Source organism: Mobula birostris, chromosome 2 (genome assembly GCF_030028105.1).
Source record: "Mobula birostris isolate sMobBir1 chromosome 2, sMobBir1.hap1, whole genome shotgun sequence".
Taxonomy (NCBI): Eukaryota; Metazoa; Chordata; class Chondrichthyes; order Myliobatiformes; family Myliobatidae; genus Mobula; species Mobula birostris.
In genome coordinates, this window is record NC_092371.1 from 114673087 (window position 1) to 114698951 (window position 25865).

Here is a 25865-nt window from a genome sequence, read left to right on the forward strand (position 1 = left end):
TAGGCAGAAGGTAGAGTAAACGCGAAGAAAGGGGAAGCAGAGATGCGGCGGCCGTCAGGACCAGCGCAGTGGCGACCTGGGCAGCGAGAGGTCTGTGTCTGTTGGGGGTGGGGGGGGGGGGTGCGGTAGGAGCACTGATTGTGGGGTGGCTAGTGATGTGAGCAGGAAGCAGCGGAGTGGCCAGTGAATGGTGAGGAGGACGGGTGAGAGAGGAGAGGTGAAAGTGGGAGGGGAGAGTGTAGGGTGTGAGTGAAGGGGCGAAGGCAGAGGAGTGTAAGAAAGGAGGAGCAGCGTGGGAGCAAGCTGAGAGTGGCTGCATGCCGCTTAAGTGCGGAGAGGAGCGGTGCACTGGTGCCTACGGCCATACTAGCCTGAAAACGCCCGATCTCGTCTGATCTCGGAAGCTAAGCAGGCTCAGGCCTGGTTAGTACTTGGATGGGAGACCGCCTGGGAATACCAGGTGCCGTAGGCTTTTGCTCCTCTGCCCAACTGCCCCAGCAGGAGGTGCTGTCTTTTTCATTTTTTCTCTCTCCCTCTCACTCATACACTCTGCGCTCTCCGTTTGCCAGTCAGCCTGCAAACGCAAGCACTCTGCTGTCAAGGCACAAGAATCTGCTTTTGCTGGGCTGCCGGCTGCGCTTGGCAGCATGCTTCATCACCTGGCCCTGACAGCCGCGCTTCGGCAGCGAGCTGCTGCCGGCGCTCACTCTCAGCCAGTCAGGCAGCCAGACGCAAGGGCACCCAAGCTTGCTTGCGCTGTGTCCTGCGCTTGCGTACAGCGCCCATTCTCAGCTTCGGCTCTGCCTTTGCCACCTGAGCAGGCATCACCAAAGACGGCAGCTGCTTCCCGCGGCTAAGCCGGATGGCCCTGTGCGGCACAAGCTGCTCTCAAGAGCTTGTCATGGCTGAGTCGGACCAGCCGGTTCATCTGCAGGCCGCCGGACTGGCAATAGGTAGCCGCGCCCCACCCAGGCGAGGACGGTTAGCTCAGTTGGTCAGAGCGTGGTGCTAATAACGCCAAGGTCGTGGGTTCGATCCCCATACTGTCCACGCATTCCCTTTAGCCGGCCCGGGGTCTGTGCATGACTCTGTAGAAGCTGCTTCCGTCGTCCACTATCCTTTGGTCCAGCCACTTTTGGCGCAGTTGCACTTCTCTGGCAGGGGTGGCTGTGCTGGCCGGCAGGCAGTTGCGCTGACAGTGTGAGCAGGCCCTTCGGCCCATCTGGTCCGTGCGCAGCTGTTATTCTCTCCGCCCTGCAGGAGCATGAGACATGGGACTGAATGAATGAGGCACTTTTGCACCCACCTTGAGACGGTTAATTATCCCACCCTCTCTATTTGAAGCCGTTGCTGATCAAGAACCCATCAACGTTCGCCTGAAACGTACCCACCGACATTGTATCGCTAGGCGTCCGTGGCAAACAATTTCACATATCCACCAGCCTCCCTTAACGAACTTCTCCTCAACTTTGTTCCAAAGAGACGTCTGACTGAGGCTGTGGCCTCAGCTGCTGCACATGACTGCCGTAGGAAACATCCTCAGCACATCCATCCTATCTCGGCCTTTCAATATTTGATAGATTTCAATCAGATCGAATCTCGTGCAGACGCAGAGCCGCGAAACTGCCAATGCCTGTCTTGTGCCGCCAAGGCGATGTGAAATCCAGTTTAGGACCTGGCGCTGAATGCCTCATCAAGCGACGGAACCTCCTTGAATAGGTGGGACTTTTGCAAAGGCCTGGCTCGACTGCCGGTCGGCAGCGTCCAGCGCCTCTCGCTCATGACCATTCCTGTTCGCCTCCTCGATTAAATTTGTCAGATCGGTTTCTCACCGCAGCATCTAGTGCCGGCGGTCTGACAAGTTTCTGAGTTCCCTTCCGAAGTAAGGGGAGAAAAGGAGCTGTGATCCCATCGGCCGGCGGGCTTGCCGAAGCTGAGGTGGTCTTAAATAGCTAGGCTGGAGCGGGTGCGATCTCTTCACTGGTAGGCAGAAGGTAGAGTAAACGCGAAGAAAGGGGAAGCAGAGATGCGGCGGCCGTCAGGACCAGCGCAGTGGCGACCTGGGCAGCGAGAGGTCTGTGTCTGTTGGGGGTGGGGGGGGGGTGCGGTAGGAGCACTGATTGTGGGGTGGCTAGTGATGTGAGCAGGAAGCAGCGGAGTGGCCAGTGAATGGTGAGGAGGACGGGTGAGAGAGGAGAGGTGAAAGTGGGAGGGGAGAGTGTAGGGTGTGAGTGAAGGGGCGAAGGCAGAGGAGTGTAAGAAAGGAGGAGCAGCGTGGGAGCAAGCTGAGAGTGGCTGCATGCCGCTTAAGTGCGGAGAGGAGCGGTGCACTGGTGCCTACGGCCATACTAGCCTGAAAACGCCCGATCTCGTCTGATCTCGGAAGCTAAGCAGGCTCAGGCCTGGTTAGTACTTGGATGGGAGACCGCCTGGGAATACCAGGTGCCGTAGGCTTTTGCTCCTCTGCCCAACTGCCCCAGCAGGAGGTGCTGTCTTTTTCATTTTTTCTCTCTCCCTCTCACTCATACACTCTGCGCTCTCCGTTTGCCAGTCAGCCTGCAAACGCAAGCACTCTGCTGTCAAGGCACAAGAATCTGCTTTTGCTGGGCTGCCGGCTGCGCTTGGCAGCATGCTTCATCACCTGGCCCTGACAGCCGCGCTTCGGCAGCGAGCTGCTGCCGGCGCTCACTCTCAGCCAGTCAGGCAGCCAGACGCAAGGGCACCCAAGCTTGCTTGCGCTGTGTCCTGCGCTTGCGTACAGCGCCCATTCTCAGCTTCGGCTCTGCCTTTGCCACCTGAGCAGGCATCACCAAAGACGGCAGCTGCTTCCCGCGGCTAAGCCGGATGGCCCTGTGCGGCACAAGCTGCTCTCAAGAGCTTGTCATGGCTGAGTCGGACCAGCCGGTTCATCTGCAGGCCGCCGGACTGGCAATAGGTAGCCGCGCCCCACCCAGGCGAGGACGGTTAGCTCAGTTGGTCAGAGCGTGGTGCTAATAACGCCAAGGTCGTGGGTTCGATCCCCATACTGTCCACGCATTCCCTTTAGCCGGCCCGGGGTCTGTGCATGACTCTGTAGAAGCTGCTTCCGTCGTCCACTATCCTTTGGTCCAGCCACTTTTGGCGCAGTTGCACTTCTCTGGCAGGGGTGGCTGTGCTGGCCGGCAGGCAGTTGCGCTGACAGTGTGAGCAGGCCCTTCGGCCCATCTAGTCCGTGCGCAGCTGTTATTCTCTCCGCCCTGCAGGAGCATGAGACATGGGACTGAATGAATGAGGCACTTTTGCACCCACCTTGAGACGGTTAATTATCCCACCCTCTCTATTTGAAGCCGTTGCTGATCAAGAACCCATCAACGTTCGCCTGAAACGTACCCACCGACATTGTATCGCTAGGCGTCCGAGGCAAACAATTTCACATATCCACCAGCCTCCCTTAACGAACTTCTCCTCAACTTTGTTCCAAAGAGACGTCTGACTGAGGCTGTGGCCTCAGCTGCTGCACATGACTGCCGTAGGAAACATCCTCAGCACATCCATCCTATCTCGGCCTTTCAATATTTGATAGATTTCAATCAGATCGAATCTCGTGCAGACGCAGAGCCGCGAAACTGCCAATGCCTGTCTTGTGCCGCCAAGGCGATGTGAAATCCAGTTTAGGACCTGGCGCTGAATGCCTCATCAAGCGACGGAACCTCCTTGAATAGGTGGGACTTTTGCAAAGGCCTGGCTCGACTGCCGGTCGGCAGCGTCCAGCGCCTCTCGCTCATGACCATTCCTGTTCGCCTCCTCGATTAAATTTGTCAGATCGGTTTCTCACCGCAGCATCTAGTGCCGGCGGTCTGACAAGTTTCTGAGTTCCCTTCCGAAGTAAGGGGAGAAAAGGAGCTGTGATCCCATCGGCCGGCGGGCTTGCCGAAGCTGAGGTGGTCTTAAATAGCTAGGCTGGAGCGGGTGCGATCTCTTCACTGGTAGGCAGAAGGTAGAGTAAACGCGAAGAAAGGGGAAGCAGAGATGCGGCGGCCGTCAGGACCAGCGCAGTGGCGACCTGGGCAGCGAGAGGTCTGTGTCTGTTGGGGGTGGGGGGGGGGTGGGTGCGGTAGGAGCACTGATTGTGGGGTGGCTAGTGATGTGAGCAGCAAGCAGCGGAGTGGCCAGTGAATGGTGAGGAGGACGGGTGAGAGAGGAGAGGTGAAAGTGGGAGGGGAGAGTGTAGGGTGTGAGTGAAGGGGCGAAGGCAGAGGAGTGTAAGAAAGGAGGAGCAGCGTGGGAGCAAGCTGAGAGTGGCTGCATGCCGCTTAAGTGCGGAGAGGAGCGGTGCACTGGTGCCTACGGCCATACTAGCCTGAAAACGCCCGATCTCGTCTGATCTCGGAAGCTAAGCAGGCTCAGGCCTGGTTAGTACTTGGATGGGAGACCGCCTGGGAATACCAGGTGCCGTAGGCTTTTGCTCCTCTGCCCAACTGCCCCAGCAGGAGGTGCTGTCTTTTTCATTTTTTCTCTCTCCCTCTCACTCATACACTCTGCGCTCTCCGTTTGCCAGTCAGCCTGCAAACGCAAGCACTCTGCTGTCAAGGCACAAGAATCTGCTTTTGCTGGGCTGCCGGCTGCGCTTGGCAGCATGCTTCATCACCTGGCCCTGACAGCCGCGCTTCGGCAGCGAGCTGCTGCCGGCGCTCACTCTCAGCCAGTCAGGCAGCCAGACGCAAGGGCACCCAAGCTTGCTTGCGCTGTGTCCTGCGCTTGCGTACAGCGCCCATTCTCAGCTTCGGCTCTGCCTTTGCCACCTGAGCAGGCATCACCAAAGACGGCAGCTGCTTCCCGCGGCTAAGCCGGATGGCCCTGTGCGGCACAAGCTGCTCTCAAGAGCTTGTCATGGCTGAGTCGGACCAGCCGGTTCATCTGCAGGCCGCCGGACTGGCAATAGGTAGCCGCGCCCCACCCAGGCGAGGACGGTTAGCTCAGTTGGTCAGAGCGTGGTGCTAATAACGCCAAGGTCGTGGGTTCGATCCCCATACTGTCCACGCATTCCCTTTAGCCGGCCCGGGGTCTGTGCATGACTCTGTAGAAGCTGCTTCCGTCGTCCACTATCCTTTGGTCCAGCCACTTTTGGCGCAGTTGCACTTCTCTGGCAGGGGTGGCTGTGCTGGCCGGCAGGCAGTTGCGCTGACAGTGTGAGCAGGCCCTTCGGCCCATCTGGTCCGTGCGCAGCTGTTATTCTCTCCGCCCTGCAGGAGCATGAGACATGGGACTGAATGAATGAGGCACTTTTGCACCCACCTTGAGACGGTTAATTATCCCACCCTCTCTATTTGAAGCCGTTGCTGATCAAGAACCCATCAACGTTCGCCTGAAACGTACCCACCGACATTGTATCGCTAGGCGTCCGTGGCAAACAATTTCACATATCCACCAGCCTCCCTTAACGAACTACTCCTCAACTTTGTTCCAAAGAGACGTCTGACTGAGGCTGTGGCCTCAGCTGCTGCACATGACTGCCGTAGGAAACATCCTCAGCACATCCATCCTATCTCGGCCTTTCAATATTTGATAGATTTCAATCAGATCGAATCTCGTGCAGACGCAGAGCCGCGAAACTGCCAATGCCTGTCTTGTGCCGCCAAGGCGATGTGAAATCCAGTTTAGGACCTGGCGCTGAATGCCTCATCAAGCGACGGAACCTCCTTGAATAGGTGGGACTTTTGCAAAGGCCTGGCTCGACTGCCGGTCGGCAGCGTCCAGCGCCTCTCGCTCATGACCATTCCTGTTCGCCTCCTCGATTAAATTTGTCAGATCGGTTTCTCACCGCAGCATCTAGTGCCGGCGGTCTGACAAGTTTCTGAGTTCCCTTCCGAAGTAAGGGGAGAAAAGGAGCTGTGATCCCATCGGCCGGCGGGCTTGCCGAAGCTGAGGTGGTCTTAAATAGCTAGGCTGGAGCGGGTGCGATCTCTTCACTGGTAGGCAGAAGGTAGAGTAAACGCGAAGAAAGGGGAAGCAGAGATGCGGCGGCCGTCAGGACCAGCGCAGTGGCGACCTGGGCAGCGAGAGGTCTGTGTCTGTTGGGGGTGGGGGGGGGGGGTGCGGTAGGAGCACTGATTGTGGGGTGGCTAGTGATGTGAGCAGGAAGCAGCGGAGTGGCCAGTGAATGGTGAGGAGGACGGGTGAGAGAGGAGAGGTGAAAGTGGGAGGGGAGAGTGTAGGGTGTGAGTGAAGGGGCGAAGGCAGAGGAGTGTAAGAAAGGAGGAGCAGCGTGGGAGCAAGCTGAGAGTGGCTGCATGCCGCTTAAGTGCGGAGAGGAGCGGTGCACTGGTGCCTACGGCCATACTAGCCTGAAAACGCCCGATCTCGTCTGATCTCGGAAGCTAAGCAGGCTCAGGCCTGGTTAGTACTTGGATGGGAGACCGCCTGGGAATACCAGGTGCCGTAGGCTTTTGCTCCTCTGCCCAACTGCCCCAGCAGGAGGTGCTGTCTTTTTCATTTTTTCTCTCTCCCTCTCACTCATACACTCTGCGCTCTCCGTTTGCCAGTCAGCCTGCAAACGCAAGCACTCTGCTGTCAAGGCACAAGAATCTGCTTTTGCTGGGCTGCCGGCTGCGCTTGGCAGCATGCTTCATCACCTGGCCCTGACAGCCGCGCTTCGGCAGCGAGCTGCTGCCGGCGCTCACTCTCAGCCAGTCAGGCAGCCAGACGCAAGGGCACCCAAGCTTGCTTGCGCTGTGTCCTGCGCTTGCGTACAGCGCCCATTCTCAGCTTCGGCTCTGCCTTTGCCACCTGAGCAGGCATCACCAAAGACGGCAGCTGCTTCCCGCGGCTAAGCCGGATGGCCCTGTGCGGCACAAGCTGCTCTCAAGAGCTTGTCATGGCTGAGTCGGACCAGCCGGTTCATCTGCAGGCCGCCGGACTGGCAATAGGTAGCCGCGCCCCACCCAGGCGAGGACGGTTAGCTCAGTTGGTCAGAGCGTGGTGCTAATAACGCCAAGGTCGTGGGTTCGATCCCCATACTGTCCACGCATTCCCTTTAGCCGGCCCGGGGTCTGTGCATGACTCTGTAGAAGCTGCTTCCGTCGTCCACTATCCTTTGGTCCAGCCACTTTTGGCGCAGTTGCACTTCTCTGGCAGGGGTGGCTGTGCTGGCCGGCAGGCAGTTGCGCTGACAGTGTGAGCAGGCCCTTCGGCCCATCTGGTCCGTGCGCAGCTGTTATTCTCTCCGCCCTGCAGGAGCATGAGACATGGGACTGAATGAATGAGGCACTTTTGCACCCACCTTGAGACGGTTAATTATCCCACCCTCTCTATTTGAAGCCGTTGCTGATCAAGAACCCATCAACGTTCGCCTGAAACGTACCCACCGACATTGTATCGCTAGGCGTCCGTGGCAAACAATTTCACATATCCACCAGCCTCCCTTAACGAACTTCTCCTCAACTTTGTTCCAAAGAGACGTCTGACTGAGGCTGTGGCCTCAGCTGCTGCACATGACTGCCGTAGGAAACATCCTCAGCACATCCATCCTATCTCGGCCTTTCAATATTTGATAGATTTCAATCAGATCGAATCTCGTGCAGACGCAGAGCCGCGAAACTGCCAATGCCTGTCTTGTGCCGCCAAGGCGATGTGAAATCCAGTTTAGGACCTGGCGCTGAATGCCTCATCAAGCGACGGAACCTCCTTGAATAGGTGGGACTTTTGCAAAGGCCTGGCTCGACTGCCGGTCGGCAGCGTCCAGCGCCTCTCGCTCATGACCATTCCTGTTCGCCTCCTCGATTAAATTTGTCAGATCGGTTTCTCACCGCAGCATCTAGTGCCGGCGGTCTGACAAGTTTCTGAGTTCCCTTCCGAAGTAAGGGGAGAAAAGGAGCTGTGATCCCATCGGCCGGCGGGCTTGCCGAAGCTGAGGTGGTCTTAAATAGCTAGGCTGGAGCGGGTGCGATCTCTTCACTGGTAGGCAGAAGGTAGAGTAAACGCGAAGAAAGGGGAAGCAGAGATGCGGCGGCCGTCAGGACCAGCGCAGTGGCGACCTGGGCAGCGAGAGGTCTGTGTCTGTTGGGGGTGGGGGGGGGGTGCGGTAGGAGCACTGATTGTGGGGTGGCTAGTGATGTGAGCAGGAAGCAGCGGAGTGGCCAGTGAATGGTGAGGAGGACGGGTGAGAGAGGAGAGGTGAAAGTGGGAGGGGAGAGTGTAGGGTGTGAGTGAAGGGGCGAAGGCAGAGGAGTGTAAGAAAGGAGGAGCAGCGTGGGAGCAAGCTGAGAGTGGCTGCATGCCGCTTAAGTGCGGAGAGGAGCGGTGCACTGGTGCCTACGGCCATACTAGCCTGAAAACGCCCGATCTCGTCTGATCTCGGAAGCTAAGCAGGCTCAGGCCTGGTTAGTACTTGGATGGGAGACCGCCTGGGAATACCAGGTGCCGTAGGCTTTTGCTCCTCTGCCCAACTGCCCCAGCAGGAGGTGCTGTCTTTTTCATTTTTTCTCTCTCCCTCTCACTCATACACTCTGCGCTCTCCGTTTGCCAGTCAGCCTGCAAACGCAAGCACTCTGCTGTCAAGGCACAAGAATCTGCTTTTGCTGGGCTGCCGGCTGCGCTTGGCAGCATGCTTCATCACCTGGCCCTGACAGCCGCGCTTCGGCAGCGAGCTGCTGCCGGCGCTCACTCTCAGCCAGTCAGGCAGCCAGACGCAAGGGCACCCAAGCTTGCTTGCGCTGTGTCCTGCGCTTGCGTACAGCGCCCATTCTCAGCTTCGGCTCTGCCTTTGCCACCTGAGCAGGCATCACCAAAGACGGCAGCTGCTTCCCGCGGCTAAGCCGGATGGCCCTGTGCGGCACAAGCTGCTCTCAAGAGCTTGTCATGGCTGAGTCGGACCAGCCGGTTCATCTGCAGGCCGCCGGACTGGCAATAGGTAGCCGCGCCCCACCCAGGCGAGGACGGTTAGCTCAGTTGGTCAGAGCGTGGTGCTAATAACGCCAAGGTCGTGGGTTCGATCCCCATACTGTCCACGCATTCCCTTTAGCCGGCCCGGGGTCTGTGCATGACTCTGTAGAAGCTGCTTCCGTCGTCCACTATCCTTTGGTCCAGCCACTTTTGGCGCAGTTGCACTTCTCTGGCAGGGGTGGCTGTGCTGGCCGGCAGGCAGTTGCGCTGACAGTGTGAGCAGGCCCTTCGGCCCATCTAGTCCGTGCGCAGCTGTTATTCTCTCCGCCCTGCAGGAGCATGAGACATGGGACTGAATGAATGAGGCACTTTTGCACCCACCTTGAGACGGTTAATTATCCCACCCTCTCTATTTGAAGCCGTTGCTGATCAAGAACCCATCAACGTTCGCCTGAAACGTACCCACCGACATTGTATCGCTAGGCGTCCGAGGCAAACAATTTCACATATCCACCAGCCTCCCTTAACGAACTTCTCCTCAACTTTGTTCCAAAGAGACGTCTGACTGAGGCTGTGGCCTCAGCTGCTGCACATGACTGCCGTAGGAAACATCCTCAGCACATCCATCCTATCTCGGCCTTTCAATATTTGATAGATTTCAATCAGATCGAATCTCGTGCAGACGCAGAGCCGCGAAACTGCCAATGCCTGTCTTGTGCCGCCAAGGCGATGTGAAATCCAGTTTAGGACCTGGCGCTGAATGCCTCATCAAGCGACGGAACCTCCTTGAATAGGTGGGACTTTTGCAAAGGCCTGGCTCGACTGCCGGTCGGCAGCGTCCAGCGCCTCTCGCTCATGACCATTCCTGTTCGCCTCCTCGATTAAATTTGTCAGATCGGTTTCTCACCGCAGCATCTAGTGCCGGCGGTCTGACAAGTTTCTGAGTTCCCTTCCGAAGTAAGGGGAGAAAAGGAGCTGTGATCCCATCGGCCGGCGGGCTTGCCGAAGCTGAGGTGGTCTTAAATAGCTAGGCTGGAGCGGGTGCGATCTCTTCACTGGTAGGCAGAAGGTAGAGTAAACGCGAAGAAAGGGGAAGCAGAGATGCGGCGGCCGTCAGGACCAGCGCAGTGGCGACCTGGGCAGCGAGAGGTCTGTGTCTGTTGGGGGTGGGGGGGGGGTGGGTGCGGTAGGAGCACTGATTGTGGGGTGGCTAGTGATGTGAGCAGCAAGCAGCGGAGTGGCCAGTGAATGGTGAGGAGGACGGGTGAGAGAGGAGAGGTGAAAGTGGGAGGGGAGAGTGTAGGGTGTGAGTGAAGGGGCGAAGGCAGAGGAGTGTAAGAAAGGAGGAGCAGCGTGGGAGCAAGCTGAGAGTGGCTGCATGCCGCTTAAGTGCGGAGAGGAGCGGTGCACTGGTGCCTACGGCCATACTAGCCTGAAAACGCCCGATCTCGTCTGATCTCGGAAGCTAAGCAGGCTCAGGCCTGGTTAGTACTTGGATGGGAGACCGCCTGGGAATACCAGGTGCCGTAGGCTTTTGCTCCTCTGCCCAACTGCCCCAGCAGGAGGTGCTGTCTTTTTCATTTTTTCTCTCTCCCTCTCACTCATACACTCTGCGCTCTCCGTTTGCCAGTCAGCCTGCAAACGCAAGCACTCTGCTGTCAAGGCACAAGAATCTGCTTTTGCTGGGCTGCCGGCTGCGCTTGGCAGCATGCTTCATCACCTGGCCCTGACAGCCGCGCTTCGGCAGCGAGCTGCTGCCGGCGCTCACTCTCAGCCAGTCAGGCAGCCAGACGCAAGGGCACCCAAGCTTGCTTGCGCTGTGTCCTGCGCTTGCGTACAGCGCCCATTCTCAGCTTCGGCTCTGCCTTTGCCACCTGAGCAGGCATCACCAAAGACGGCAGCTGCTTCCCGCGGCTAAGCCGGATGGCCCTGTGCGGCACAAGCTGCTCTCAAGAGCTTGTCATGGCTGAGTCGGACCAGCCGGTTCATCTGCAGGCCGCCGGACTGGCAATAGGTAGCCGCGCCCCACCCAGGCGAGGACGGTTAGCTCAGTTGGTCAGAGCGTGGTGCTAATAACGCCAAGGTCGTGGGTTCGATCCCCATACTGTCCACGCATTCCCTTTAGCCGGCCCGGGGTCTGTGCATGACTCTGTAGAAGCTGCTTCCGTCGTCCACTATCCTTTGGTCCAGCCACTTTTGGCGCAGTTGCACTTCTCTGGCAGGGGTGGCTGTGCTGGCCGGCAGGCAGTTGCGCTGACAGTGTGAGCAGGCCCTTCGGCCCATCTAGTCCGTGCGCAGCTGTTATTCTCTCCGCCCTGCAGGAGCATGAGACATGGGACTGAATGAATGAGGCACTTTTGCACCCACCTTGAGACGGTTAATTATCCCACCCTCTCTATTTGAAGCCGTTGCTGATCAAGAACCCATCAACGTTCGCCTGAAACGTACCCACCGACATTGTATCGCTAGGCGTCCGAGGCAAACAATTTCACATATCCACCAGCCTCCCTTAACGAACTTCTCCTCAACTTTGTTCCAAAGAGACGTCTGACTGAGGCTGTGGCCTCAGCTGCTGCACATGACTGCCGTAGGAAACATCCTCAGCACATCCATCCTATCTCGGCCTTTCAATATTTGATAGATTTCAATCAGATCGAATCTCGTGCAGACGCAGAGCCGCGAAACTGCCAATGCCTGTCTTGTGCCGCCAAGGCGATGTGAAATCCAGTTTAGGACCTGGCGCTGAATGCCTCATCAAGCGACGGAACCTCCTTGAATAGGTGGGACTTTTGCAAAGGCCTGGCTCGACTGCCGGTCGGCAGCGTCCAGCGCCTCTCGCTCATGACCATTCCTGTTCGCCTCCTCGATTAAATTTGTCAGATCGGTTTCTCACCGCAGCATCTAGTGCCGGCGGTCTGACAAGTTTCTGAGTTCCCTTCCGAAGTAAGGGGAGAAAAGGAGCTGTGATCCCATCGGCCGGCGGGCTTGCCGAAGCTGAGGTGGTCTTAAATAGCTAGGCTGGAGCGGGTGCGATCTCTTCACTGGTAGGCAGAAGGTAGAGTAAACGCGAAGAAAGGGGAAGCAGAGATGCGGCGGCCGTCAGGACCAGCGCAGTGGCGACCTGGGCAGCGAGAGGTCTGTGTCTGTTGGGGGTGGGGGGGGGGTGGGTGCGGTAGGAGCACTGATTGTGGGGTGGCTAGTGATGTGAGCAGCAAGCAGCGGAGTGGCCAGTGAATGGTGAGGAGGACGGGTGAGAGAGGAGAGGTGAAAGTGGGAGGGGAGAGTGTAGGGTGTGAGTGAAGGGGCGAAGGCAGAGGAGTGTAAGAAAGGAGGAGCAGCGTGGGAGCAAGCTGAGAGTGGCTGCATGCCGCTTAAGTGCGGAGAGGAGCGGTGCACTGGTGCCTACGGCCATACTAGCCTGAAAACGCCCGATCTCGTCTGATCTCGGAAGCTAAGCAGGCTCAGGCCTGGTTAGTACTTGGATGGGAGACCGCCTGGGAATACCAGGTGCCGTAGGCTTTTGCTCCTCTGCCCAACTGCCCCAGCAGGAGGTGCTGTCTTTTTCATTTTTTCTCTCTCCCTCTCACTCATACACTCTGCGCTCTCCGTTTGCCAGTCAGCCTGCAAACGCAAGCACTCTGCTGTCAAGGCACAAGAATCTGCTTTTGCTGGGCTGCCGGCTGCGCTTGGCAGCATGCTTCATCACCTGGCCCTGACAGCCGCGCTTCGGCAGCGAGCTGCTGCCGGCGCTCACTCTCAGCCAGTCAGGCAGCCAGACGCAAGGGCACCCAAGCTTGCTTGCGCTGTGTCCTGCGCTTGCGTACAGCGCCCATTCTCAGCTTCGGCTCTGCCTTTGCCACCTGAGCAGGCATCACCAAAGACGGCAGCTGCTTCCCGCGGCTAAGCCGGATGGCCCTGTGCGGCACAAGCTGCTCTCAAGAGCTTGTCATGGCTGAGTCGGACCAGCCGGTTCATCTGCAGGCCGCCGGACTGGCAATAGGTAGCCGCGCCCCACCCAGGCGAGGACGGTTAGCTCAGTTGGTCAGAGCGTGGTGCTAATAACGCCAAGGTCGTGGGTTCGATCCCCATACTGTCCACGCATTCCCTTTAGCCGGCCCGGGGTCTGTGCATGACTCTGTAGAAGCTGCTTCCGTCGTCCACTATCCTTTGGTCCAGCCACTTTTGGCGCAGTTGCACTTCTCTGGCAGGGGTGGCTGTGCTGGCCGGCAGGCAGTTGCGCTGACAGTGTGAGCAGGCCCTTCGGCCCATCTAGTCCGTGCGCAGCTGTTATTCTCTCCGCCCTGCAGGAGCATGAGACATGGGACTGAATGAATGAGGCACTTTTGCACCCACCTTGAGACGGTTAATTATCCCACCCTCTCTATTTGAAGCCGTTGCTGATCAAGAACCCATCAACGTTCGCCTGAAACGTACCCACCGACATTGTATCGCTAGGCGTCCGAGGCAAACAATTTCACATATCCACCAGCCTCCCTTAACGAACTTCTCCTCAACTTTGTTCCAAAGAGACGTCTGACTGAGGCTGTGGCCTCAGCTGCTGCACATGACTGCCGTAGGAAACATCCTCAGCACATCCATCCTATCTCGGCCTTTCAATATTTGATAGATTTCAATCAGATCGAATCTCGTGCAGACGCAGAGCCGCGAAACTGCCAATGCCTGTCTTGTGCCGCCAAGGCGATGTGAAATCCAGTTTAGGACCTGGCGCTGAATGCCTCATCAAGCGACGGAACCTCCTTGAATAGGTGGGACTTTTGCAAAGGCCTGGCTCGACTGCCGGTCGGCAGCGTCCAGCGCCTCTCGCTCATGACCATTCCTGTTCGCCTCCTCGATTAAATTTGTCAGATCGGTTTCTCACCGCAGCATCTAGTGCCGGCGGTCTGACAAGTTTCTGAGTTCCCTTCCGAAGTAAGGGGAGAAAAGGAGCTGTGATCCCATCGGCCGGCGGGCTTGCCGAAGCTGAGGTGGTCTTAAATAGCTAGGCTGGAGCGGGTGCGATCTCTTCACTGGTAGGCAGAAGGTAGAGTAAACGCGAAGAAAGGGGAAGCAGAGATGCGGCGGCCGTCAGGACCAGCGCAGTGGCGACCTGGGCAGCGAGAGGTCTGTGTCTGTTGGGGGTGGGGGGGGGGTGGGTGCGGTAGGAGCACTGATTGTGGGGTGGCTAGTGATGTGAGCAGCAAGCAGCGGAGTGGCCAGTGAATGGTGAGGAGGACGGGTGAGAGAGGAGAGGTGAAAGTGGGAGGGGAGAGTGTAGGGTGTGAGTGAAGGGGCGAAGGCAGAGGAGTGTAAGAAAGGAGGAGCAGCGTGGGAGCAAGCTGAGAGTGGCTGCATGCCGCTTAAGTGCGGAGAGGAGCGGTGCACTGGTGCCTACGGCCATACTAGCCTGAAAACGCCCGATCTCGTCTGATCTCGGAAGCTAAGCAGGCTCAGGCCTGGTTAGTACTTGGATGGGAGACCGCCTGGGAATACCAGGTGCCGTAGGCTTTTGCTCCTCTGCCCAACTGCCCCAGCAGGAGGTGCTGTCTTTTTCATTTTTTCTCTCTCCCTCTCACTCATACACTCTGCGCTCTCCGTTTGCCAGTCAGCCTGCAAACGCAAGCACTCTGCTGTCAAGGCACAAGAATCTGCTTTTGCTGGGCTGCCGGCTGCGCTTGGCAGCATGCTTCATCACCTGGCCCTGACAGCCGCGCTTCGGCAGCGAGCTGCTGCCGGCGCTCACTCTCAGCCAGTCAGGCAGCCAGACGCAAGGGCACCCAAGCTTGCTTGCGCTGTGTCCTGCGCTTGCGTACAGCGCCCATTCTCAGCTTCGGCTCTGCCTTTGCCACCTGAGCAGGCATCACCAAAGACGGCAGCTGCTTCCCGCGGCTAAGCCGGATGGCCCTGTGCGGCACAAGCTGCTCTCAAGAGCTTGTCATGGCTGAGTCGGACCAGCCGGTTCATCTGCAGGCCGCCGGACTGGCAATAGGTAGCCGCGCCCCACCCAGGCGAGGACGGTTAGCTCAGTTGGTCAGAGCGTGGTGCTAATAACGCCAAGGTCGTGGGTTCGATCCCCATACTGTCCACGCATTCCCTTTAGCCGGCCCGGGGTCTGTGCATGACTCTGTAGAAGCTGCTTCCGTCGTCCACTATCCTTTGGTCCAGCCACTTTTGGCGCAGTTGCACTTCTCTGGCAGGGGTGGCTGTGCTGGCCGGCAGGCAGTTGCGCTGACAGTGTGAGCAGGCCCTTCGGCCCATCTAGTCCGTGCGCAGCTGTTATTCTCTCCGCCCTGCAGGAGCATGAGACATGGGACTGAATGAATGAGGCACTTTTGCACCCACCTTGAGACGGTTAATTATCCCACCCTCTCTATTTGAAGCCGTTGCTGATCAAGAACCCATCAACGTTCGCCTGAAACGTACCCACCGACATTGTATCGCTAGGCGTCCGAGGCAAACAATTTCACATATCCACCAGCCTCCCTTAACGAACTTCTCCTCAACTTTGTTCCAAAGAGACGTCTGACTGAGGCTGTGGCCTCAGCTGCTGCACATGACTGCCGTAGGAAACATCCTCAGCACATCCATCCTATCTCGGCCTTTCAATATTTGATAGATTTCAATCAGATCGAATCTCGTGCAGACGCAGAGCCGCGAAACTGCCAATGCCTGTCTTGTGCCGCCAAGGCGATGTGAAATCCAGTTTAGGACCTGGCGCTGAATGCCTCATCAAGCGACGGAACCTCCTTGAATAGGTGGGACTTTTGCAAAGGCCTGGCTCGACTGCCGGTCGGCAGCGTCCAGCGCCTCTCGCTCATGACCATTCCTGTTCGCCTCCTCGATTAAATTTGTCAGATCGGTTTCTCACCGCAGCATCTAGTGCCGGCGGTCTGACAAGTTTCTGAGTTCCCTTCCGAAGTAAGGGGAGAAAAGGAGCTGTGATCCCATCGGCCGGCGGGCTTGCCGAAGCTGAGGTGGTCTTAAATAGCTAGGCTGGAGCGGGTGCGATCTCTTCACTGGTAGGCAGAAGGTAGAGTAAACGCGAAGAAAGGGGAAGCAGAGATGCGGCGGCCGTCAGGACCAGCGCAGTGGCGACCTGGGCAGCGAGAGGTCTGTGTCTGTTGGGGGTGGGGGGGGGGTGGGTGCGGTAGGAGCACTGATTGTGGGGTGGCTAGTGATGTGAGCAGCAAGCAGCGGAGTGGCCAGTGAATGGTGAGGAGGACGGGTGAGAGAGGAGAGGTGAAAGTGGGAGGGGAGAGTGTAGGGTGTGAGTGAAGGGGCGAAGGCAGAGGAGTGTAAGAAAGGAGGAGCAGCGTGGGAGCAAGCTGAGAGTGGCTGCATGCCGCTTAAGTGCGGAGAGGAGCGGTGCACTGGTGCCTACGGCCATACTAGCCTGAAAACGCCCGATCTCGTCTGATCTCGGAAGCTAAGCAGGCTCAGGCCTGGTTAGTACTTGGATGGGAGACCGCCTGGGAATACCAGGTGCCGTAGGCTTTTGCTCCTCTGCCCAACTGCCCCAGCAGGAGGTGCTGTCTTTTTCATTTTTTCTCTCTCCCTCTCACTCATACACTCTGCGCTCTCCGTTTGCCAGTCAGCCTGCAAACGCAAGCACTCTGCTGTCAAGGCACAAGAATCTGCTTTTGCTGGGCTGCCGGCTGCGCTTGGCAGCATGCTTCATCACCTGGCCCTGACAGCCGCGCTTCGGCAGCGAGCTGCTGCCGGCGCTCACTCTCAGCCAGTCAGGCAGCCAGACGCAAGGGCACCCAAGCTTGCTTGCGCTGTGTCCTGCGCTTGCGTACAGCGCCCATTCTCAGCTTCGGCTCTGCCTTTGCCACCTGAGCAGGCATCACCAAAGACGGCAGCTGCTTCCCGCGGCTAAGCCGGATGGCCCTGTGCGGCACAAGCTGCTCTCAAGAGCTTGTCATGGCTGAGTCGGACCAGCCGGTTCATCTGCAGGCCGCCGGACTGGCAATAGGTAGCCGCGCCCCACCCAGGCGAGGACGGTTAGCTCAGTTGGTCAGAGCGTGGTGCTAATAACGCCAAGGTCGTGGGTTCGATCCCCATACTGTCCACGCATTCCCTTTAGCCGGCCCGGGGTCTGTGCATGACTCTGTAGAAGCTGCTTCCGTCGTCCACTATCCTTTGGTCCAGCCACTTTTGGCGCAGTTGCACTTCTCTGGCAGGGGTGGCTGTGCTGGCCGGCAGGCAGTTGCGCTGACAGTGTGAGCAGGCCCTTCGGCCCATCTAGTCCGTGCGCAGCTGTTATTCTCTCCGCCCTGCAGGAGCATGAGACATGGGACTGAATGAATGAGGCACTTTTGCACCCACCTTGAGACGGTTAATTATCCCACCCTCTCTATTTGAAGCCGTTGCTGATCAAGAACCCATCAACGTTCGCCTGAAACGTACCCACCGACATTGTATCGCTAGGCGTCCGTGGCAAACAATTTCACATATCCACCAGCCTCCCTTAACGAACTTCTCCTCAACTTTGTTCCAAAGAGACGTCTGACTGAGGCTGTGGCCTCAGCTGCTGCACATGACTGCCGTAGGAAACATCCTCAGCACATCCATCCTATCTCGGCCTTTCAATATTTGATAGATTTCAATCAGATCGAATCTCGTGCAGACGCAGAGCCGCGAAACTGCCAATGCCTGTCTTGTGCCGCCAAGGCGATGTGAAATCCAGTTTAGGACCTGGCGCTGAATGCCTCATCAAGCGACGGAACCTCCTTGAATAGGTGGGACTTTTGCAAAGGCCTGGCTCGACTGCCGGTCGGCAGCGTCCAGCGCCTCTCGCTCATGACCATTCCTGTTCGCCTCCTCGATTAAATTTGTCAGATCGGTTTCTCACCGCAGCATCTAGTGCCGGCGGTCTGACAAGTTTCTGAGTTCCCTTCCGAAGTAAGGGGAGAAAAGGAGCTGTGATCCCATCGGCCGGCGGGCTTGCCGAAGCTGAGGTGGTCTTAAATAGCTAGGCTGGAGCGGGTGCGATCTCTTCACTGGTAGGCAGAAGGTAGAGTAAACGCGAAGAAAGGGGAAGCAGAGATGCGGCGGCCGTCAGGACCAGCGCAGTGGCGACCTGGGCAGCGAGAGGTCTGTGTCTGTTGGGGGTGGGGGGGGTGGGTGCGGTAGGAGCACTGATTGTGGGGTGGCTAGTGATGTGAGCAGCAAGCAGCGGAGTGGCCAGTGAATGGTGAGGAGGACGGGTGAGAGAGGAGAGGTGAAAGTGGGAGGGGAGAGTGTAGGGTGTGAGTGAAGGGGCGAAGGCAGAGGAGTGTAAGAAAGGAGGAGCAGCGTGGGAGCAAGCTGAGAGTGGCTGCATGCCGCTTAAGTGCGGAGAGGAGCGGTGCACTGGTGCCTACGGCCATACTAGCCTGAAAACGCCCGATCTCGTCTGATCTCGGAAGCTAAGCAGGCTCAGGCCTGGTTAGTACTTGGATGGGAGACCGCCTGGGAATACCAGGTGCCGTAGGCTTTTGCTCCTCTGCCCAACTGCCCCAGCAGGAGGTGCTGTCTTTTTCATTTTTTCTCTCTCCCTCTCACTCATACACTCTGCGCTCTCCGTTTGCCAGTCAGCCTGCAAACGCAAGCACTCTGCTGTCAAGGCACAAGAATCTGCTTTTGCTGGGCTGCCGGCTGCGCTTGGCAGCATGCTTCATCACCTGGCCCTGACAGCCGCGCTTCGGCAGCGAGCTGCTGCCGGCGCTCACTCTCAGCCAGTCAGGCAGCCAGACGCAAGGGCACCCAAGCTTGCTTGCGCTGTGTCCTGCGCTTGCGTACAGCGCCCATTCTCAGCTTCGGCTCTGCCTTTGCCACCTGAGCAGGCATCACCAAAGACGGCAGCTGCTTCCCGCGGCTAAGCCGGATGGCCCTGTGCGGCACAAGCTGCTCTCAAGAGCTTGTCATGGCTGAGTCGGACCAGCCGGTTCATCTGCAGGCCGCCGGACTGGCAATAGGTAGCCGCGCCCCACCCAGGCGAGGACGGTTAGCTCAGTTGGTCAGAGCGTGGTGCTAATAACGCCAAGGTCGTGGGTTCGATCCCCATACTGTCCACGCATTCCCTTTAGCCGGCCCGGGGTCTGTGCATGACTCTGTAGAAGCTGCTTCCGTCGTCCACTATCCTTTGGTCCAGCCACTTTTGGCGCAGTTGCACTTCTCTGGCAGGGGTGGCTGTGCTGGCCGGCAGGCAGTTGCGCTGACAGTGTGAGCAGGCCCTTCGGCCCATCTAGTCCGTGCGCAGCTGTTATTCTCTCCGCCCTGCAGGAGCATGAGACATGGGACTGAATGAATGAGGCACTTTTGCACCCACCTTGAGACGGTTAATTATCCCACCCTCTCTATTTGAAGCCGTTGCTGATCAAGAACCCATCAACGTTCGCCTGAAACGTACCCACCGACATTGTATCGCTAGGCGTCCGTGGCAAACAATTTCACATATCCACCAGCCTCCCTTAACGAACTTCTCCTCAACTTTGTTCCAAAGAGACGTCTGACTGAGGCTGTGGCCTCAGCTGCTGCACATGACTGCCGTAGGAAACATCCTCAGCACATCCATCCTATCTCGGCCTTTCAATATTTGATAGATTTCAATCAGATCGAATCTCGTGCAGACGCAGAGCCGCGAAACTGCCAATGCCTGTCTTGTGCCGCCAAGGCGATGTGAAATCCAGTTTAGGACCTGGCGCTGAATGCCTCATCAAGCGACGGAACCTCCTTGAATAGGTGGGACTTTTGCAAAGGCCTGGCTCGACTGCCGGTCGGCAGCGTCCAGCGCCTCTCGCTCATGACCATTCCTGTTCGCCTCCTCGATTAAATTTGTCAGATCGGTTTCTCACCGCAGCATCTAGTGCCGGCGGTCTGACAAGTTTCTGAGTTCCCTTCCGAAGTAAGGGGAGAAAAGGAGCTGTGATCCCATCGGCCGGCGGGCTTGCCGAAGCTGAGGTGGTCTTAAATAGCTAGGCTGGAGCGGGTGCGATCTCTTCACTGGTAGGCAGAAGGTAGAGTAAACGCGAAGAAAGGGGAAGCAGAGATGCGGCGGCCGTCAGGACCAGCGCAGTGGCGACCTGGGCAGCGAGAGGTCTGTGTCTGTTGGGGGTGGGGGGGGGTGGGTGCGGTAGGAGCACTGATTGTGGGGTGGCTAGTGATGTGAGCAGCAAGCAGCGGAGTGGCCAGTGAATGGTGAGGAGGACGGGTGAGAGAGGAGAGGTGAAAGTGGGAGGGGAGAGTGTAGGGTGTGAGTGAAGGGGCGAAGGCAGAGGAGTGTAAGAAAGGAGGAGCAGCGTGGGAGCAAGCTGAGAGTGGCTGCATGCCGCTTAAGTGCGGAGAGGAGCGGTGCACTGGTGCCTACGGCCATACTAGCCTGAAAACGCCCGATCTCGTCTGATCTCGGAAGCTAAGCAGGCTCAGGCCTGGTTAGTACTTGGATGGGAGACCGCCTGGGAATACCAGGTGCCGTAGGCTTTTGCTCCTCTGCCCAACTGCCCCAGCAGGAGGTGCTGTCTTTTTCATTTTTTCTCTCTCCCTCTCACTCATACACTCTGCGCTCTCCGTTTGCCAGTCAGCCTGCAAACGCAAGCACTCTGCTGTCAAGGCACAAGAATCTGCTTTTGCTGGGCTGCCGGCTGCGCTTGGCAGCATGCTTCATCACCTGGCCCTGACAGCCGCGCTTCGGCAGCGAGCTGCTGCCGGCGCTCACTCTCAGCCAGTCAGGCAGCCAGACGCAAGGGCACCCAAGCTTGCTTGCGCTGTGTCCTGCGCTTGCGTACAGCGCCCATTCTCAGCTTCGGCTCTGCCTTTGCCACCTGAGCAGGCATCACCAAAGACGGCAGCTGCTTCCCGCGGCTAAGCCGGATGGCCCTGTGCGGCACAAGCTGCTCTCAAGAGCTTGTCATGGCTGAGTCGGACCAGCCGGTTCATCTGCAGGCCGCCGGACTGGCAATAGGTAGCCGCGCCCCACCCAGGCGAGGACGGTTAGCTCAGTTGGTCAGAGCGTGGTGCTAATAACGCCAAGGTCGTGGGTTCGATCCCCATACTGTCCACGCATTCCCTTTAGCCGGCCCGGGGTCTGTGCATGACTCTGTAGAAGCTGCTTCCGTCGTCCACTATCCTTTGGTCCAGCCACTTTTGGCGCAGTTGCACTTCTCTGGCAGGGGTGGCTGTGCTGGCCGGCAGGCAGTTGCGCTGACAGTGTGAGCAGGCCCTTCGGCCCATCTAGTCCGTGCGCAGCTGTTATTCTCTCCGCCCTGCAGGAGCATGAGACATGGGACTGAATGAATGAGGCACTTTTGCACCCACCTTGAGACGGTTAATTATCCCACCCTCTCTATTTGAAGCCGTTGCTGATCAAGAACCCATCAACGTTCGCCTGAAACGTACCCACCGACATTGTATCGCTAGGCGTCCGAGGCAAACAATTTCACATATCCACCAGCCTCCCTTAACGAACTTCTCCTCAACTTTGTTCCAAAGAGACGTCTGACTGAGGCTGTGGCCTCAGCTGCTGCACATGACTGCCGTAGGAAACATCCTCAGCACATCCATCCTATCTCGGCCTTTCAATATTTGATAGATTTCAATCAGATCGAATCTCGTGCAGACGCAGAGCCGCGAAACTGCCAATGCCTGTCTTGTGCCGCCAAGGCGATGTGAAATCCAGTTTAGGACCTGGCGCTGAATGCCTCATCAAGCGACGGAACCTCCTTGAATAGGTGGGACTTTTGCAAAGGCCTGGCTCGACTGCCGGTCGGCAGCGTCCAGCGCCTCTCGCTCATGACCATTCCTGTTCGCCTCCTCGATTAAATTTGTCAGATCGGTTTCTCACCGCAGCATCTAGTGCCGGCGGTCTGACAAGTTTCTGAGTTCCCTTCCGAAGTAAGGGGAGAAAAGGAGCTGTGATCCCATCGGCCGGCGGGCTTGCCGAAGCTGAGGTGGTCTTAAATAGCTAGGCTGGAGCGGGTGCGATCTCTTCACTGGTAGGCAGAAGGTAGAGTAAACGCGAAGAAAGGGGAAGCAGAGATGCGGCGGCCGTCAGGACCAGCGCAGTGGCGACCTGGGCAGCGAGAGGTCTGTGTCTGTTGGGGGTGGGGGGGGGGTGGGTGCGGTAGGAGCACTGATTGTGGGGTGGCTAGTGATGTGAGCAGCAAGCAGCGGAGTGGCCAGTGAATGGTGAGGAGGACGGGTGAGAGAGGAGAGGTGAAAGTGGGAGGGGAGAGTGTAGGGTGTGAGTGAAGGGGCGAAGGCAGAGGAGTGTAAGAAAGGAGGAGCAGCGTGGGAGCAAGCTGAGAGTGGCTGCATGCCGCTTAAGTGCGGAGAGGAGCGGTGCACTGGTGCCTACGGCCATACTAGCCTGAAAACGCCCGATCTCGTCTGATCTCGGAAGCTAAGCAGGCTCAGGCCTGGTTAGTACTTGGATGGGAGACCGCCTGGGAATACCAGGTGCCGTAGGCTTTTGCTCCTCTGCCCAACTGCCCCAGCAGGAGGTGCTGTCTTTTTCATTTTTTCTCTCTCCCTCTCACTCATACACTCTGCGCTCTCCGTTTGCCAGTCAGCCTGCAAACGCAAGCACTCTGCTGTCAAGGCACAAGAATCTGCTTTTGCTGGGCTGCCGGCTGCGCTTGGCAGCATGCTTCATCACCTGGCCCTGACAGCCGCGCTTCGGCAGCGAGCTGCTGCCGGCGCTCACTCTCAGCCAGTCAGGCAGCCAGACGCAAGGGCACCCAAGCTTGCTTGCGCTGTGTCCTGCGCTTGCGTACAGCGCCCATTCTCAGCTTCGGCTCTGCCTTTGCCACCTGAGCAGGCATCACCAAAGACGGCAGCTGCTTCCCGCGGCTAAGCCGGCTGGCCCTGTGCGGCACAAGCTGCTCTCAAGAGCTTGTCATGGCTGAGTCGGACCAGCCGGTTCATCTGCAGGCCGCCGGACTGGCAATAGGTAGCCGCGCCCCACCCAGGCGAGGACGGTTAGCTCAGTTGGTCAGAGCGTGGTGCTAATAACGCCAAGGTCGTGGGTTCGATCCCCATACTGTCCACGCATTCCCTTTAGCCGGCCCGGGGTCTGTGCATGACTCTGTAGAAGCTGCTTCCGTCGTCCACTATCCTTTGGTCCAGCCACTTTTGGCGCAGTTGCACTTCTCTGGCAGGGGTGGCTGTGCTGGCCGGCAGGCAGTTGCGCTGACAGTGTGAGCAGGCCCTTCGGCCCATCTAGTCCGTGCGCAGCTGTTATTCTCTCCGCCCTGCAGGAGCATGAGACATGGGACTGAATGAATGAGGCACTTTTGCACCCACCTTGAGACGGTTAATTATCCCACCCTCTCTATTTGAAGCCGTTGCTGATCAAGAACCCATCAACGTTCGCCTGAAACGTACCCACCGACATTGTATCGCTAGGCGTCCGTGGCAAACAATTTCACATATCCACCAGCCTCCCTTAACGAACTTCTCCTCAACTTTGTTCCAAAGAGACGTCTGACTGAGGCTGTGGCCTCAGCTGCTGCACATGACTGCCGTAGGAAACATCCTCAGCACATCCATCCTATCTCGGCCTTTCAATATTTGATAGATTTCAATCAGATCGAATCTCGTGCAGACGCAGAGCCGCGAAACTGCCAATGCCTGTCTTGTGCCGCCAAGGCGATGTGAAATCCAGTTTAGGACCTGGCGCTGAATGCCTCATCAAGCGACGGAACCTCCTTGAATAGGTGGGACTTTTGCAAAGGCCTGGCTCGACTGCCGGTCGGCAGCGTCCAGCGCCTCTCGCTCATGACCATTCCTGTTCGCCTCCTCGATTAAATTTGTCAGATCGGTTTCTCACCGCAGCATCTAGTGCCGGCGGTCTGACAAGTTTCTGAGTTCCCTTCCGAAGTAAGGGGAGAAAAGGAGCTGTGATCCCATCGGCCGGCGGGCTTGCCGAAGCTGAGGTGGTCTTAAATAGCTAGGCTGGAGCGGGTGCGATCTCTTCACTGGTAGGCAGAAGGTAGAGTAAACGCGAAGAAAGGGGAAGCAGAGATGCGGCGGCCGTCAGGACCAGCGCAGTGGCGACCTGGGCAGCGAGAGGTCTGTGTCTGTTGGGGGTGGGGGGGGGTGGGTGCGGTAGGAGCACTGATTGTGGGGTGGCTAGTGATGTGAGCAGCAAGCAGCGGAGTGGCCAGTGAATGGTGAGGAGGACGGGTGAGAGAGGAGAGGTGAAAGTGGGAGGGGAGAGTGTAGGGTGTGAGTGAAGGGGCGAAGGCAGAGGAGTGTAAGAAAGGAGGAGCAGCGTGGGAGCAAGCTGAGAGTGGCTGCATGCCGCTTAAGTGCGGAGAGGAGCGGTGCACTGGTGCCTACGGCCATACTAGCCTGAAAACGCCCGATCTCGTCTGATCTCGGAAGCTAAGCAGGCTCAGGCCTGGTTAGTACTTGGATGGGAGACCGCCTGGGAATACCAGGTGCCGTAGGCTTTTGCTCCTCTGCCCAACTGCCCCAGCAGGAGGTGCTGTCTTTTTCATTTTTTCTCTCTCCCTCTCACTCATACACTCTGCGCTCTCCGTTTGCCAGTCAGCCTGCAAACGCAAGCACTCTGCTGTCAAGGCACAAGAATCTGCTTTTGCTGGGCTGCCGGCTGCGCTTGGCAGCATGCTTCATCACCTGGCCCTGACAGCCGCGCTTCGGCAGCGAGCTGCTGCCGGCGCTCACTCTCAGCCAGTCAGGCAGCCAGACGCAAGGGCACCCAAGCTTGCTTGCGCTGTGTCCTGCGCTTGCGTACAGCGCCCATTCTCAGCTTCGGCTCTGCCTTTGCCACCTGAGCAGGCATCACCAAAGACGGCAGCTGCTTCCCGCAGCTAAGCCGGATGGCCCTGTGCGGCACAAGCTGCTCTCAAGAGCTTGTCATGGCTGAGTCGGACCAGCCGGTTCATCTGCAGGCCGCCGGACTGGCAATAGGTAGCCGCGCCCCACCCAGGCGAGGACGGTTAGCTCAGTTGGTCAGAGCGTGGTGCTAATAACGCCAAGGTCGTGGGTTCGATCCCCATACTGTCCACGCATTCCCTTTAGCCGGCCCGGGGTCTGTGCATGACTCTGTAGAAGCTGCTTCCGTCGTCCACTATCCTTTGGTCCAGCCACTTTTGGCGCAGTTGCACTTCTCTGGCAGGGGTGGCTGTGCTGGCCGGCAGGCAGTTGCGCTGACAGTGTGAGCAGGCCCTTCGGCCCATCTAGTCCGTGCGCAGCTGTTATTCTCTCCGCCCTGCAGGAGCATGAGACATGGGACTGAATGAATGAGGCACTTTTGCACCCACCTTGAGACGGTTAATTATCCCACCCTCTCTATTTGAAGCCGTTGCTGATCAAGAACCCATCAACGTTCGCCTGAAACGTACCCACCGACATTGTATCGCTAGGCGTCCGTGGCAAACAATTTCACATATCCACCAGCCTCCCTTAACGAACTTCTCCTCAACTTTGTTCCAAAGAGACGTCTGACTGAGGCTGTGGCCTCAGCTGCTGCACATGACTGCCGTAGGAAACATCCTCAGCACATCCATCCTATCTCGGCCTTTCAATATTTGATAGATTTCAATCAGATCGAATCTCGTGCAGACGCAGAGCCGCGAAACTGCCAATGCCTGTCTTGTGCCGCCAAGGCGATGTGAAATCCAGTTTAGGACCTGGCGCTGAATGCCTCATCAAGCGACGGAACCTCCTTGAATAGGTGGGACTTTTGCAAAGGCCTGGCTCGACTGCCGGTCGGCAGCGTCCAGCGCCTCTCGCTCATGACCATTCCTGTTCGCCTCCTCGATTAAATTTGTCAGATCGGTTTCTCACCGCAGCATCTAGTGCCGGCGGTCTGACAAGTTTCTGAGTTCCCTTCCGAAGTAAGGGGAGAAAAGGAGCTGTGATCCCATCGGCCGGCGGGCTTGCCGAAGCTGAGGTGGTCTTAAATAGCTAGGCTGGAGCGGGTGCGATCTCTTCACTGGTAGGCAGAAGGTAGAGTAAACGCGAAGAAAGGGGAAGCAGAGATGCGGCGGCCGTCAGGACCA

At 57.9% G+C, this 25865-nt stretch overlaps 13 non-coding genes across 13 annotated transcripts; all 13 read left to right on the forward strand.

The window, feature by feature from the left end:
* Positions 1–353: 353 nt before the first annotated feature.
* Positions 354–472, forward strand: LOC140194244 (5S ribosomal RNA). Its single transcript, XR_011885095.1, has one exon. It is a non-coding gene; the product is annotated as a 5S ribosomal RNA (ribosomal RNA).
* A 1863-nt stretch (positions 473–2335) lies between these two features.
* LOC140194245 (5S ribosomal RNA) lies at positions 2336–2454 on the forward strand. Its single transcript, XR_011885096.1, has one exon. It is a non-coding gene; the product is annotated as a 5S ribosomal RNA (ribosomal RNA).
* Positions 2455–4321: 1867 nt separating this feature from the next.
* Positions 4322–4440, forward strand: LOC140194247 (5S ribosomal RNA). Its single transcript, XR_011885098.1, has one exon. It is a non-coding gene; the product is annotated as a 5S ribosomal RNA (ribosomal RNA).
* A 1865-nt stretch (positions 4441–6305) lies between these two features.
* On the forward strand, positions 6306–6424 carry LOC140194248 (5S ribosomal RNA). Its single transcript, XR_011885099.1, has one exon. It is a non-coding gene; the product is annotated as a 5S ribosomal RNA (ribosomal RNA).
* Positions 6425–8287: 1863 nt separating this feature from the next.
* On the forward strand, positions 8288–8406 carry LOC140194249 (5S ribosomal RNA). The gene has a single exon (XR_011885100.1). It is a non-coding gene; the product is annotated as a 5S ribosomal RNA (ribosomal RNA).
* Positions 8407–10273: 1867 nt separating this feature from the next.
* On the forward strand, positions 10274–10392 carry LOC140194250 (5S ribosomal RNA). The gene has a single exon (XR_011885101.1). It is a non-coding gene; the product is annotated as a 5S ribosomal RNA (ribosomal RNA).
* Positions 10393–12259: 1867 nt separating this feature from the next.
* Positions 12260–12378, forward strand: LOC140194251 (5S ribosomal RNA). The gene has a single exon (XR_011885102.1). It is a non-coding gene; the product is annotated as a 5S ribosomal RNA (ribosomal RNA).
* Positions 12379–14245: 1867 nt separating this feature from the next.
* Positions 14246–14364, forward strand: LOC140194252 (5S ribosomal RNA). Its single transcript, XR_011885103.1, has one exon. It is a non-coding gene; the product is annotated as a 5S ribosomal RNA (ribosomal RNA).
* A 1867-nt stretch (positions 14365–16231) lies between these two features.
* LOC140194253 (5S ribosomal RNA) lies at positions 16232–16350 on the forward strand. The gene has a single exon (XR_011885104.1). It is a non-coding gene; the product is annotated as a 5S ribosomal RNA (ribosomal RNA).
* A 1865-nt stretch (positions 16351–18215) lies between these two features.
* LOC140194254 (5S ribosomal RNA) lies at positions 18216–18334 on the forward strand. Its single transcript, XR_011885105.1, has one exon. It is a non-coding gene; the product is annotated as a 5S ribosomal RNA (ribosomal RNA).
* Positions 18335–20200: 1866 nt separating this feature from the next.
* LOC140194255 (5S ribosomal RNA) lies at positions 20201–20319 on the forward strand. Its single transcript, XR_011885106.1, has one exon. It is a non-coding gene; the product is annotated as a 5S ribosomal RNA (ribosomal RNA).
* Positions 20320–22186: 1867 nt separating this feature from the next.
* On the forward strand, positions 22187–22305 carry LOC140194256 (5S ribosomal RNA). The gene has a single exon (XR_011885107.1). It is a non-coding gene; the product is annotated as a 5S ribosomal RNA (ribosomal RNA).
* Positions 22306–24171: 1866 nt separating this feature from the next.
* LOC140194258 (5S ribosomal RNA) lies at positions 24172–24290 on the forward strand. Its single transcript, XR_011885109.1, has one exon. It is a non-coding gene; the product is annotated as a 5S ribosomal RNA (ribosomal RNA).
* Positions 24291–25865: the final 1575 nt, after the last annotated feature.